Source organism: Aythya marila (assembly GCF_965140915.1).
Source record: "Aythya marila genome assembly, chromosome: Z".
NCBI lineage: Eukaryota > Metazoa > Chordata > Aves > Anseriformes > Anatidae > Aythya > Aythya marila.
The window spans coordinates 31,877,236-31,892,434 of NC_139080.1; the positions used below are offsets into that span (position 1 = coordinate 31,877,236).

General features: G+C 37.5%; 1 protein-coding gene across 2 annotated transcripts in view; it reads right to left on the reverse strand.

Annotated features, from left to right (window-relative positions):
• Window positions 1–14,809, reverse strand: part of PTPRD (protein tyrosine phosphatase receptor type D) — a 397,803-nt gene extending 382,994 nt beyond the window's left edge. For both annotated transcript variants that reach the window (XM_082783775.1, XM_082783774.1), the window contains exon 1: window positions 14,448–14,809. The gene's annotated coding sequence lies outside the window, so the exon portion shown is untranslated. The remainder of the gene's footprint in view (window positions 1–14,447) is intronic.
• Between the last annotated feature and the right edge of the window lie 390 nt (window positions 14,810–15,199).

Here is a 15,199-nt window from a genome sequence, read left to right on the forward strand (position 1 = left end):
AGACAAACAGGAAATTGGAAAACTTTATCCTCGTATGGTTTGTGTCACTCAATTAAATTAAATAAATAAAACTAAAAAGCAAACCTATGCTATACATGTATCAGCCCACCTCAGCAACACTAGCTGTTACAATGGCACCAATTTAAAATGACTCTTCCAACTACCTAGAGAAAACTTCATACTTTTACATCTTTTCTGAAGAACAGATAAGACTTCCTAAGTCCTTCGGAAGGAAGGACTCATCCACCTTAATAATAAAATAGAAAAGGCATTCACCTTAAAGGAAAAGAATAGAGATCACAGAAGTGCCGCATCATAAGAAGAATAAAAGCTTTTTTGAGGAAAAAAGCTAGAAACTCTAAAAGAAGGTAACACTAAAGCTGAAGAACTGAGGACCTAAAGCTCTTTTTTTTTTTTTAATAAAGAGTGTTACATTGATACGTAACAATGACAGACTCAAAGCCACAGAAAGTGAATTACTTACATTTCTTAATTTACAATGAAATGTCAATTACCACCCACTTTTGATTCCACTGACATACACTAAACATTAATTTGACCACTTTTTTCAGTACTTGCAAAGCGATTTTTTGAAGGGCAAACAAAAGTTGCTGAAATATTTTATCTAAATTATTTATCCATGTCCAATTCATCACAGTTGTGAACAACCACAAGGCATAAATAGAGATTTTGGAACAGATGAAAAACTATAAAGCAATAAGCGATATCACAGGACCAATGAAAAGGATTAATTGCTACTTCCTCAGTTATTCAGTAGGAACTGTCTTCTACTGATCCCTTCATCCTCTACATAACCTATTATAATACTGTTCTGCAATTCCTGCAAGAGGGAAATCACTGTGAGTAAAAAGATTATCTTCTCTTAAGAACTTTTATTTTTCCCTCACAAGAATTTCACCTTTAACAGTCTAGTCCAGTATTTTGTTATATTCATTTTGAAAATGAGTAAGTGTGACAATGAAATACCAGCCAAAAAGTGATTACAATAAACTCAAAAAAAGTTGTGTTTATCCTACCACTTAGCTCTGAAACTTTACACATATCTGGTCTACAGATATGGATAACAAAACAGGTATTCACTAAATTATCTTGTGAGCATCAACCAGTGAGATGAACCTCTTGGCTTGACTGGCCTCAGCATTTCAGCCCTCCATTATGGTTTGGATAAAGCCAGAAACTTTTGACACAGTTGTGTCTGTAACACTTTTCCTCCATCATGTCAGATTATAAGAATGCATGTTCTTGCACTGAAATCATTATGCATATAGACCAGATTCCTTCTTATTATTAACCTCTTATTTATTAACACTTTTTCTGTTGCCAAATGCAAGTGTTCCACAATGTGTGCAAAAGGAAATATAGTCTGCATTTATTTCATATTTCAGCAGTTTGGAGATGTTTGTTTTTGCTTGTTCAGAATGTTAACTGGAAAAAAACGAAATAGAAAACATAGTGTATTACTTCCATTCTTCCCATAAATGCAGCAAAGCAGTAAACTCCCATTTCTTGAGTCAGCTGTGCTAGTAATATTGAACATTCTGAAGAAACAGGTAAAAAAGACTGAGTAAAGCAGAGAATTTCTTTTTTTTTTTTTAATCCCCCTCCACAACGTATAAATTCAAAGAACACTTTATTGCATACTTTGTTTTTAAACCAAGCACATGCTTATTTTTAAACCCACAGACAGATGTATAGATTTCAATGATGTTACATAGTGGTTAAGTTACCTATGTGGTTAACAGGTATTTCTGACCCTAACTTCTCTGCTGAATTCAGTCTTAAATTAATCATTTTTCATTTATTTATTTTCAATTCAAGTATTAATTTGCTTTATCTTTTCTGTCCTTGCTTACGTTTTCATATATATGTTTTCATATACATTTTTCCCATATAGGATGGCAGGAAGAACCAGCTCCTGACAACCTCATGTGCAATTAAATCCATTTGATACTGTGGGAGTATTTGCATGAATAAAGTGAGCTACATACAGCAAACTGTTCTTATTACCGAAGAGTCCTTATACACAAGGACTGTCCTTCCATAATGAAGCTCATTTAAAAATAGTCCTTCATTAATCTACAACAGAAAACTATCTTCTAAATACTTTTAAAAGCCATTTAAATTTCCTGTCTGATTTGGTGTGCTTAACATTAACAGCAGACAGGAATGTTCCCTATTTTTAAAGTTATTCAGGGGATGTGATTACATGACTCTCAACACCTATAGTTATTTTTAGCTATATGTCTATGAAGAACTTTTTTTTTTAAGTTAAATTTCCAGGTACTTTGTGAAGGATAACAGGGAAAAGTGGAAATCAGTGTTTTACAATCAGATTTTTTTTTCCTGTATCATTCATACTGTTTTAGGCAGTGACACAAAACAGGGATAAATTCAGAGCTGTGAATCACGTAAGGATTCTCTCAGGTATAAAGAAGCAAATAGTTATGGGAGTTTTGCAAAGTACAGCTGACTGGACTATTTTTCATCATTCTGCACATCTATGTAATCTCTGTCTGGACAGTGAATTCGTGATGCATAAATGTACAATTTCTTCATACCTTTGAGTCGTCTTAAAAAGGCAGATCTAAAACCACTTTTGGTAGCTCAAGTAAAAAATAGTAATGCAAAATGTATTTTATACTCCTTCAGTCCCATGCCTAGACACGCTATAAAGATATAGGTATACAGATATCTATGAAAACTGACTGATTAAATATTGTATATTCCACCTCAGATCTAAGATTTTACCCATCTGAGAACATGAAGCAGTTCTAGATTGTCACTGAAGCAAATAAACATCAGCTCACTCCACTGATGCTAGTTTAATTATTACTTATTTCATTATCAGTCACATACCAAGCCCTCACACAGCTACAAATTTTAATGTAAACACACCTTACAATTTAGTAAAATATCCAGAGAAGATATAGTTCAGATGAAGTTATAAGAAAGCCACAGTATTTTGAGGATAAGCTTTACCTATACTGTCGGTTAAGAAACATCAGAAAATAGTCTTACTATTTTCACAGTCAAAATCTGAAAGGGAATTGCTGAACCTAAAAGATGTATTCATGTTACTTCAAAGGAAAGCTTCAGGTTTTCTAAGGAGTATTCTAGTATCTTCAAGGGAACATTGTAAGGAAGAATTATTTGAGATGGACCTCCTGTCTTTCTCTTAATCTCATAAAAATAGAAAGAACATCAGCAAAATATCAAAACAGAGGAAGATTACAAGGACAATAAAATCTGAACGTTACTCCTTTCATCTAGTTTGAAGGCAGAAAAAGGAAAAAGTTTATGAGAAAACTAAGAACAGAAAAATCAAAATGTTAATCTGCTAAGTATTTGCACTATTTAGAAACAGAATACACACAAAACTTGGTAACATTTGCTACACGTTCTTAAGCACAAAGTCTCTGTGAGAAACATTTCTGAAAACTGATCTTTGTAAGAACAGGACGCTGAAAATGTTCATGCATTGAAAGTAATGTCCAAATAGTCAAGAAACTAATGCTGAAAAAGCTTCAGATTCTGCATAGACTCAGACAAGCTACTTCAGTAAGTAACTTCAGCCATTAGCAAAGGGCAACCAAATTCACAATTAAAATGTACAATCAAGGATGTGGTACTCCTCTAATTTTTCTCTAGCAGTTAAAACTTTTAGTTCATCCCTGAATGCTGCCATGAGGCAATATCCAAATTACTAATTAAGTGAAACTGCAACCAACATCAAAAAATCCAGTAATAAAACAGTAGCTTCAGCTGAAGCAGCTACCCTACACCAGCAAAGATACAACTCGCAAATACAAAAGCTAGGAAAAATCCTGCTTTTTGCTGTATGTGTATAGGCAAAAGTAAAGAAAAACAGCCATTGTTAACCACTAATAAAAACTCAGAAACTCAGTAGGTGGAATAATAACTACACTGGTGAAGGAAGTACAGTGAAGACCTGCCTTAAAATTCTCAAACATGTTAAAAACAGAGAAGTAGTATAGCATACTAAGAAATACACAGGGAGTGCACCAATATCTAACAAATAGTGTCTATTAATGAAACCTAATGTTTAAAAAAAAAAAAATAACACAGAATTCTCCCCCTCAAAATTACCCAGCATTGGTTTTGCTTGGAGAATCTGACATTTAAGAGGAAGCTTGAAAGCTTGGGATGTTAAACTCCAGATGCTTCTAACAGGAACATGAACTTGGAGCTCTTTTATATGGTCGGTTGTCTATGAGAATAAATGATCAGGATGTGTCTCAGTAAAACTCTCTCAGACCGAAGTAGATGTTAAGAAATTGAATTCATCTGAATAGTATGAAGACTTGGAAAGCATTACCTGGACAGAAGAGAACCAGCATGCACAGCTAAATTTAAATCTGCCATTTCTGCATCTAGAGACTTAAACACAAAAATGGCACTGGAGAGAGGTATTTATTTGTTGTCACACTGGAGTCTTCCAGATATAGGAAGCCAAGAGAAACCGTTATATCAAGCAGGTTTATTTCTCCTGTTGTGTTCCCTCTTTTACTGTGGAGAGCCTTCTGATGTGAAAAATAGGAAGTGGTTGAGAAAGCACAGATTTGACAGAGAACCAAAGGGCGATACTGTATCTTATCCAAGAAATAAAAGAATACACATAAAAGAAAATTTTTTAAAACATTAGAGACACAAGAGTTTTCAAATACCTCAATGAAGGAGGTGTACAAGTATATATATGATGTCTGATGCATGTTAATAGCTACAAAAGTCTACACTGAGAGATTAATTTATAATTATCTGTACTTAGTCAAACAAGATGGAAGTCAATGCAAAAAGGACAAGCATAGAAGATACAAAAAGAACGTAAGTGAAACCTCTGAGATCCTAAGGAAAATAGCTTTGAGGGGGATGTCTAGAACGTATAGAGCTCTAATATTGCTAATTTAAGTGAAATTCTAAAATAAGGACAACCTAGTTTTTGCGAGTTCACAATATTATCTGTGGTCTAACAATGAGAAACAAATCCGCAATAGAGAGTTACCTTTGAAAGATACCAAAGGACTGATTCAGAAGCGATTTACAGTATGGAAGAGTTGAAATGAAGTAGGTATCAGTATTTCTTCAGGAGCACACAAAGATGGCAAGTCACCAAGTACTTCTCCTTGATTAACTAACTGTCATTTTTCACATGGAGGAAGGATCATCAGCTGAAATGCTCCCATCAGTGAAAAAGACATGATAGAGAAAAACTTGGGGAAAGAAAAGGAAGAGAAGGGCATCCCCAGTCACTGTAATCAAATGGGTTATTTTGCTGTAGTGGGAAACTTATGAGGTTGCAAAATTCACTCTGCTTTTTCAAGTGGGTGAATTCATGTTTCCTCATACCCCAGAGCTCCTCAGCATCCTCAGGTGTTCTTTCATACTATGAAATAGGTATTAACATCATTATCTGAGCAACAGGAACCACTGATACAAGCTGCTGAAAATACCTCCACCTAATTTTCTGAATGGCACCTCTACTATGAATTTAACCCAGAAAAGCACAAATTTTACATCAAAATGACAATCTACTCACATTCTTACAAAAATGACAACAAAAGAGATAAGAAGGCAGCACACCTCCCAACAACACTGTTTAAGAATTAATCTATTAAAAGAATGCAAAGTACTGGTCAATGTAAAAGCACTTCCAGCAACTCATTCAATTCACAAGGGAAAATCCCATCATACCCTCCTTTTCCATATAACTCACAATCTCTTTTAATTTCTTTATTTATACCCTCCTCCTACCCTCTTCCACCTCAGACTGCTGCAGAGATTAGCAAAGATGAAATAACACAGTTTTAAGGCCATTGCATCTTTCACAAGTAATGTAGTTCCCCCTAGAAAGGAAAAAGGCATTCTGATATTATACATTAGACTTGCTCAAAGATAGAGAAATCCTCATCTCCAAAAAGCCCAGCAGGTATTTTCATGTGTTCTAATACCTTTGGAATAAGATTACCCTTGTGCACTAGATTAATAAAGCAATCCTATGAATAAATCAGGCAGGGATACAAGTCCTAGTAAATGTCCTTTTAGGGATTACATTAATGAAGGACATGTACCTGTTCCATCAAATGCCGCCAACAAGATTGAGAATAAACATTTCTTTTTATGTATATACATTTTCTCCTTTAGACACAAACTGTCTAGAAATCTCCAAACTAACTAAAGTACTACTGCAAAAGTTTGAACACCCCATTTTTAAATGAGTTACTGTAAACACGCAAAATGAAATCCACAGAATGTTAGGATTCTTACAAAGGTAGGAATCCTGTAGGCACTCACTATCACCTGTTAGCATTACAAGGTACAATGTACTCTTCATTACCTGCTGTCTGTAATGTATTTAAATTAACATTTTTATTTAGTCGATATGCTGTGACCATTTAAGGCAGCTTTTGAAAATGTTAAACGGGAAACAGGTGTAAATTCTGCAGATTTTACTCAGCAACAACTACAATAGGCAGTTCTCTTTAACAAAAAAATTGCATTAGAGTATCACAAACGCCAGCTAAAACAAATGTTTATTTAGCTTAATGCTTTTTTATTTTCTTTCACATGCCAGTTGTAAAAGAAAAACTCAACACTCCTCACATTAAACAAAAACAACATCCAAAAATACCCAAATCTCCAAAAGTAAGGTGAGCAAAACGATTTTGCTGTTTGGAAACTTATGTTAATCAAGAATAGATAATTGATGCACATAATCTTAATTTGAGAAACTCTCGTTCTTTGCAAAATTGGCTAAAAATGAAAGAAAAAAATATATATCAAAGAACCCATCTGTTATTTATAGTAAAATAAATTGGTAAATAGTGAATATTTATTATTTAAGCAGTAACAGTTTTCCAAATAAAGTTGATGGCATGCTGCCCGTAAGTAAAAAGCATTGGCATTTGGCAAAATTCCATTTCCTCAATGCGTAACTGTTCAAAAGTGATTCTTGCTGGATACATATTCCTCCTCATCAAAATTCTTCTTTTTTCCTAATTTATGAGATGGTATAAACCAATACAACAGATGTTTTATTAAGCTTTCTTCTCTGTATTTGAATTTACCACTGCTAAGATTACCTGAATTAAAGCTGCTGTCATTTAAACACAGGCACAATGGGTTTGATGCACACAATGCAACCGTCAAAGAAAATCTTTCTCAACAGCCACTGATGGCTTTGAGCCTATTAGGACAGCTGTTCTAAAGCCTTGCAGAAAAATCCACCTATATCATTAAGACAGAAATTAATACAAACAATTCAAAAAAGGCTTGCAAGCATAACAATAAAACAGCATGTATTGTTGTGCACCTTTCTTTACCAACATTAATTTTGTAAAAGTTAATTGTAACACCATAACTCACGTACAAACTCCAGCAGCAGTTTGGAGAAAGATAGGCAATACATAAAACAGTGTCTTAACAAACATTTCTAAAAGCCTAGGTCAGAGCTATCCAAACTATCCTCCTTATCAGCAATATACATATATATTGTGATATCCAAGCTAAACAAAATAACACTACATACCATGCCTGTGCTTTCACCACCGATGAATATCAGTTCTGCCTTGGTTACATTTGCTGGAAACAACTAGTATTTTGTTCCACAAAAACACACACCCTATTTTTAGATGAAAAAGGAGGATACATGCGTGCTGGGTAAGCTGTTAAAAACTCTAAGCATATCTGAAACAATAGAAGTAATAAATCAACTGTGTAAATTCCAAATTTCTTAATGAAGATTAAAACAGAATGCATGAAGTTCTAAATAGAGTCACATTGTGTTTACTTTTTATTGCTATTTGTGTGTTTTTGTCAAACAAGAAAGCATTCTCAAGCCTAAAACTATTCTTATTGTTCAAAAATACACTGATTCTTTCTTACTAATGCAAATCACTTTCTGAACTGTACTGCAATATTAGCTCAGCAGCGAATATGCCTGTTTTTGGGGGGTTTTGTTTTTGTTTTTTTTTTTTTCTTGAGAAATGCTACCGGTTATGTTGGTGTAGAGATATAAGACAGTAAATTCCTATCAGTACCACTGACCTCAGAGCAAACCCCACAACTGGCTACAGGCATTCAACATCCATCATTGCTCCTGAAACCTAATCTTTCAGGGAAGGACAGCTGCACTGGGCAGCAGTTAAGCAGCTTTCTAAGACACACTGTCATCCCAAACAAAAATAAATAAATAAATAAATGTAACTTCCTGTCCTACTTTCAGAATAGTGTTTTAGAAACCTCTCACTGCATGTACTTCACACTAAACTAATGATTTTTATCTACACATAAGCAGACAAAATAAGCAGTGATGAGAGATGCTTTTAAAATTTAATTCTTCTTGCACACAAAATATATGTTTGCTTATTAATAAAAAACAGCCGAATTCATACACACTACACATGTTAAAAATAAATAAATAAAAACTAGTATGGTATAGGAGCTAAAGAAATGATGCAGATATATTTACAACATAGAAAACCTAGAAAGGAAATTTCTGCTTCTACATTTACAAACTGCTTTTTTTTAAAAAAAAAAAAAAAAAAAAAAAAACACACACCCCTGTTTACAGTAAATTCTAGATAGGAAGAAAATTCCTTTCTTTATGAACAGTGATATGTGTATATATATATATATTACTGTTGAATACTATATGTTGAATACTATATGAATAATATATATTCATATATATATATGAAAATTATGTGTGTTTCACAGAAGTTAAATTACGCAGATGAACACAGATAAAATAATCATATCTCTGTACCTATGCTAGAAATCATGATAAACATTAACCCTGTCTCATTAACCCATTCTTCTTGTGGAATAAGGGAGAAAAAAGGAAGGTAGAGAGTATAGAAGTATCTATGTATAGTACCCACATACTTTTGTGAATGTTAGTAAGATCAAATTTATGTTTTGTTTTGTTTTGTTTTAGGAAAATAAAAAGCATTGTTCCTTAGTTTTAATAAAGCATATTTGCTTCACTTTTATCAAGCATGCACTTCTCTTCTTCCTTAAATGCAAAAATTACTAGAGGGCGAGGGCGAGGAGAGGAGAGGAGAGGAGAGGAGAGGAGAGGAGAGGAGAGGAGAGGAGAGGAGAGGAGAGGAGAGGAGAGGAGAGGAGAGGAGAGGAGAGGAGAGGAGAGGAGAGGAGAGGAGAGGAGAGGAGAGGAGAGGAGAGGAGAGGAGAGGTCAGATTTAAAAAGTCAGATTTTACACATTGCTTACTGAACTCTGACTTACAGATATGAAATTTCCAGAACACTAAAACTGTAAAAGAGCAACACACTTGCATTACCACATCTAACACACCACTTGGAGAAGAAGTATGTATTATCTGACTGCAACAATCTGTGAGCAGTTCGGCGGGCTCTAACCAGAACATCCATTTTGATTGTGTACAAGCAACAAATTAATTTATATACCAATGCAGTGATTCTTCTAATTAGAAGATTATTGGAAAACTCAAATAACATCATTGTGTTTAACTGTAAAGAAGTACAGCGCAAGGCACAATACTATGTTATGGCATGTCCTGTGGTATAATATATCAAAGTGCCTAAAATTCCATTACTTTCATTTGGCTGACAAGAAGGAATTTTTCAGGAAGGAAGATATCACATACACAGGTATAAACACAGGAGCTGACTTTTGCAAAACGTTATTTTTTTACATTTTGGAACTCTACTGCAAAATCAATCCCTACCAGCACTTTTTTTTTTGTTGTTTGTTTGTTTTTTTGGGGGGTATTGGGGGACTACTGTGCAACTAAGCTTATGGAGAAGGACTTCACGGCATGTAAGCACAAGACATTTGAAGCTGTAAATCTTCTCTTAGGAAAGTACAGACTATGTATAGCTACTGATATATTTAAAAATAAGCTGATAAACAGTGTGAATAGTCACTTCTATGAATAAATTTAGAGAACCTGAATGAATAATAATTACCTTTTAAGTAGCAATGCTTTCAGAATTTACATAGTAATTTATTAAATTTAACCAAATTATTTGCAAACGAACTAAGTTTAGTATTTTGTATCTACATTCTCTGCATTTCAGGTATCCATTTCCTAAAGGAAGATACAAACATGCAATGTTTTAACACATATTATCAACCACCAACCAAAAGCCATCTGAGCTTATGGAATGCAAGCTGAAATTGTGCAATGGTAGACATATGGTTCTATCAATGCACTGCGGCTTAAACAAGTGAAGTGAAGCTCGTTGGAATGGAATTTACAGGCAAAGCACTCTCGTACAATCCTTTTCTATATCATCAGATTTCTTCACTTGTACTGGAGCTCTCGGTGTAGTTGATCACCAAGAGAAATAGCTCTTCCTCTTTGCTCCTATTTGTGAAATCACTGATAATATAGGAATATTTTTGAATATGGATTTTTGCTTTAGGCTGCCAAATTGCCAGCATATATTCATTAATTAGCTTCATTTAAGGCCTTTTGCAAAGAAAACAAGGATTAAACAAATAAAGTAAACAACTCACAGAGTATGTAAAATTTAGATTTTTCATAAAAGTATTGTACGTTGACCATTCCATGCCAACTCTTATTACACAGAATTACAAACTAAGCAAGCTCCTATTAAGATACTGATGGCATTATGTATCTGACTTGAACAGCTGGTATCTATATATTTTTCCCAATTTACTAAAAAATAAAAGGTTAAAAAATTATTATGATCTTACGATGAAGTAAAACATCATGACTCGTGGATCTATACCGTATTAGTTCCCTTGATATCCAAAATGCAAATGAAATGAAAATCCTCTGCATTTCGGAGACACCGCCTTGGTTTACTGACACTCAGTAAAACTTACAGTCTTGACCAGATGTTTATCAGTTCAGAAGACCTTTGAAGTGTATTTCATTACATTTCAGCATGATTTTACATAAGTGCACACACACATTTCAGAAAATTAAACTCAGTCAATATTTGCAAAACTGTTGTCGGCAGTAAGACAAAAAGCCTCTTGCTGTAACTGTCCCAACATCGCATGATATATAAAACTATGCTGCTTTAGTGATAGCTTATTAAAAAATTAACATACCATAGGGAGACTACATTTTGATTGTATGACTTTATACTGATTCAGCTAGAAAATCCTTTTAAATGATAATTTTCAAGGAGCTTAGTAACGGAAGTTCATTTTGAAGGAAATCCAATATGCAAATGTTTCAGCTGTGCTCTTTTACAAATTGTCTGCCCTGTCAGTTTGAAAAACTGAAAATCAACAATGGAACAGTGTAAGTATACTTGACCTTATTGCTTAATGTCTATCAGGAATGCTATGGTTGGTCGATTTTAAATTTCTGAGACTGACACTCAAAAATGTATAGCGCATCTCCAGCTCAGGTCCCACAAATGCTGACTACCCTCCAGCCTTGGAGCCTCCACACTTGTAAACTTGCATAACGCCTATAAAGCTAGTTTATATACACCATCAATCTGTGTCTACTCCTGCCTTAAAGTAATCCTGTTTGGTTTATCTTTTAACCCTACAGTTGCATTGAACACTACCATTACTAATCTAATAGAAACACAAAGGCAACAAATCTAATTTTCTCAGCTTACAGAAAATATGAAATGCAAATCTGACTTTGCCCAAATTTTGCACCTTCCGAGTTGACAGTCTTCCCCAGCTGCCATAACTGTTAGGAGGGTAAGGAGGAAGGAACTATGTTGGACACCATACAGGACTAGGGTGTGGGTGACGGAGGGCAAAAATCCCCCCAAAATACACAAATTGCATGCCTCTCCTGAATAACAGCACTTGTTAGTAAGGCACAAATAACCAGCAACTTTGCTTTTGATGCTAGGTATCTGTGGAAAAAATGTCTGGTGGAAGTGTTAGAATATGCCATGTACTGGTGTCTGCTATATGAGAGCAGTTTATACAGGCCCCTAGTGGCTTAGCACACACAGCAGAGGATGAAGAGGGATTCCTACTCTTTGGCTTGTGCAGTTTTATTCAAATTTTATCTGCTTTATTCAAATGTAGAAAGAAAGGGCAATCTAAAAAAAAGAAAAAAAAAAAAAAAAAAAAAAAAAAGAAAGCTGAATCACTGACTAGATTTAAAACAGCAGGTATTTCATTCTTTTGTACAACCCCCAAGTCTGCTTTTTGCAAACCATCTTGAGCACTAAACACTGACTTACTACCTCCTATTTAGTTTGCTGACAATGCTGCTATTGACTTACATAACAGTCACAACAGAATGCCTAATTAATATTATTCTTTAGCACTCATTTTAAAGGTAGCATGACTGATTAATCTAAAAGCAAATTCTAGGACCTATTCCTGAAATCTAGGAATACTGAGATACTCTTTCCCCCCTCCACACCATTCTTGATCGCTTGCTATAGCATACACAAACCATAATGAATTTCTTAGTGCCTTCTTCGAGTAGAAGTCTTCTACTTAGGTAAAGCTTTCAGTGCTTAAAGTGGATATAGAAAAGCTATATATCACTTCTGCATTGAGAGAAATCTAAATATACCCTGCCATATTATAAGTGACAAAACTAAAATTGGAAAGCTACTCCTGTAAAAAGTCTCTCATTAAATCCCTCTTCCTTTCGACGTAACACTCAGTTCCTTGAAAATCCCATGCCAGTACATTTACAGTGTTCAGCAATTTTGACTGAGTAAAATTTGACTGCTAGATATATTAAACTGACCAGTCTGCTTATTTCATACAATAAAGAAAGACAAAGAAAGAAAGAAAGAAAGAAAGAAAGAAAGAAAGAAAGAGACAGATCGCATGCAACTGAAATTAAAGTACCTATCAAAAAATGGCCATCTAAAGGAAAATGCAATGACATGTGATTGTATTCAGGAAAGAGAAGAATCTTTTTTTTCTTCAGAGTTGCTCTGTTCAGTAACAAGAAATTTAGGAGCTTTGTGTGCTTCCAACCCAGCAGCAAATGATATCATTTACTATACAATTTTATACCAAGATTAGAAAGTACTAACCATTATAGCATTAAAAAGCACTAAGAGATACCAAAGAATGTAAAAAACATCTTACACATGCATTCTGCCATCTGTATCAAAATTTACAATGAACGTCCCAATTACAGAAGTTGCTTGTGCCTGATCAAAAGGTATGTTGGAAGCAATTTCTGAAAGTCTAAGATGATAATCGTGACTTCCCATGTTAATTATAAGTTTAAGAAAATTTAATCTTCACGAAAAACAGTCATCCCTGCAAACAGGAAACTCCAAAGCAAAGCAGTATCTACAGACTTGTTTCAAATACAGCACGGTCTCAGGCTACAAGTGAAGGAGCATGTAAATAAAAAAAAGTAACTGGTCCGTGTAAATAAACTGACCCCTTCACGTATGTCAAGACTGAGAATGCAAATATGATAAGCCCTGCAAAGGAACTGTCATCCCTCTGCCAGGCTATAACCATACAAAGGCCCAGCAAGAGGATAAAATACGCATGACAGCAGACTGAAGAAGTACCAAGGAGGAGCAGGCATTCAAAAGCCATACATGCAAGGAAAAGTGGAAACAGCTTAAAAAGGAAATAACATACTTCTGTGAGGGAGAGAGGAGGTAGAAAATACGTAAAATACGTATTTCAATGAAAGAAAACTACTATTTTTATTCGCCTGTCAGGGAGAGCCTGGTGAAAGGAGTGAGAAGTGCTTGCTCGCAGCAGAAGCCCTCACAGAGGGAGCTGGTAAGTTTGCTCAACAAATCCGCGAGCCCCTTCATCAAGCGCTCAGAAAACTGAGTTTCAACCCGATGTGCTCTCATTTAACTGGTTGTGGGAGAGTAAACAAAGAAACTAAAAGCCCAACCTGTGAAAAGCTTCGCATCCCCGTGCCTCCCCGCTCCGCCGAGGCAGAGAAGGAGGATGGGGAGGAAGAGGATGGGGAGAGAGCCCTCCTCGGTCCGGTGGTCCCTAAGGGCCGCTCGCCCCACGCACCCCGCTCCAGCGACAGACCCCAGCCGCGCTGCCCCCCCCGGCCACACCAACGGCCCCCTCCCCGCTGCCAACCGCCCCCCGCAAGCGGATCCCTGCAAACGTAGGCTCCGATCCATCGCTCGCCCGCACGCAGCCGGCCCCCGCCCGCTCACCGCAACTCTCCCCCCGCTGCCCGAGCAGGCCGCGCTGCCGGGCTGAGACCCGCTGGGGAGAAGAGGGGAGGAGAGGGCTGGCAACCGCCGGGTGGGAGCCCCGGGGCGGTCGGGGGGAAGACTTGTGTGCGAGGCACTCCTGTACCGGGCTGCACACACGCGCGCGGTCACGCACGCGCGCTCACACGCTCACACACTCACACACCACACACAAATTCTATGCGCGCTCACGAGCGGGCCGAAAGAGGCGGTAAAGACGGAGCGGCGGCGGGGGAAAATGGGTCGGCGGCGGGGCAGTTACCTGGTCATGCTGGCTTCCCCGGTCCCAGCAGCAGCCACTGCCGCCGCCTGCCCGCTCTCCGCCGCCGCCGCCACCTCCTCCCGCTGCTCACTCTCGGCTTCGAGGCGGCCAATTTAATCCAAGCCCCGCAGCAGCAGCGGCAGCAGCAGCTACGAGCGGGGCCCCCGGCCGCGGCTGGCGGGCGCGGGTGTGTGTCTCTCACACTCCGGTGCCGGGGAGCGAGAGAGAGTCAACCAGAGTCCGAAAATCCAGCATCCAGCAGAGCCGCGTCCCCGCCTGCCTCCTCCTTCCAGCGCCCCCTCTCCTCCGCTCTGCTCTTCTTTCCTTCTTCTTCTTCGTGTTCTTCTCCTTCCTGCCGCGGCAGTGGCTTCTGCTGCTGCTCCCGGGCGCGCTCTCTGTTCCCGAGCCGCTGCTCTGTTTCCCCTCCTCCTCCTTCTTCTCCTCCTCCTCCTCCCTCTCTCTTCTTCTTCCTTCCCCCTTCGCTTTTTTTTTTTTTTTTTTTTTTTTTTTTCCCCTTCCTTTCTTTCTTCCTTCGTCTCTCTTTCAGCAGGTTCTGGCTACAAATAGCAGCGAGGTCGCCCACCCGGGCTCCCCCCACTCTGCAGCCCCCCACACCCCGGGGGGAAAAAAAAAAAAAAAAAAAAAAAAAGTGCGGCGCAAACAAAAGCGAGGGGAGAGGGCGCGCGGCGGGCAGAAATCCCCGGAAACCTTGCCCGAGCGGCCCGGCACCAACACTCCCTGCCTGCTCCTCT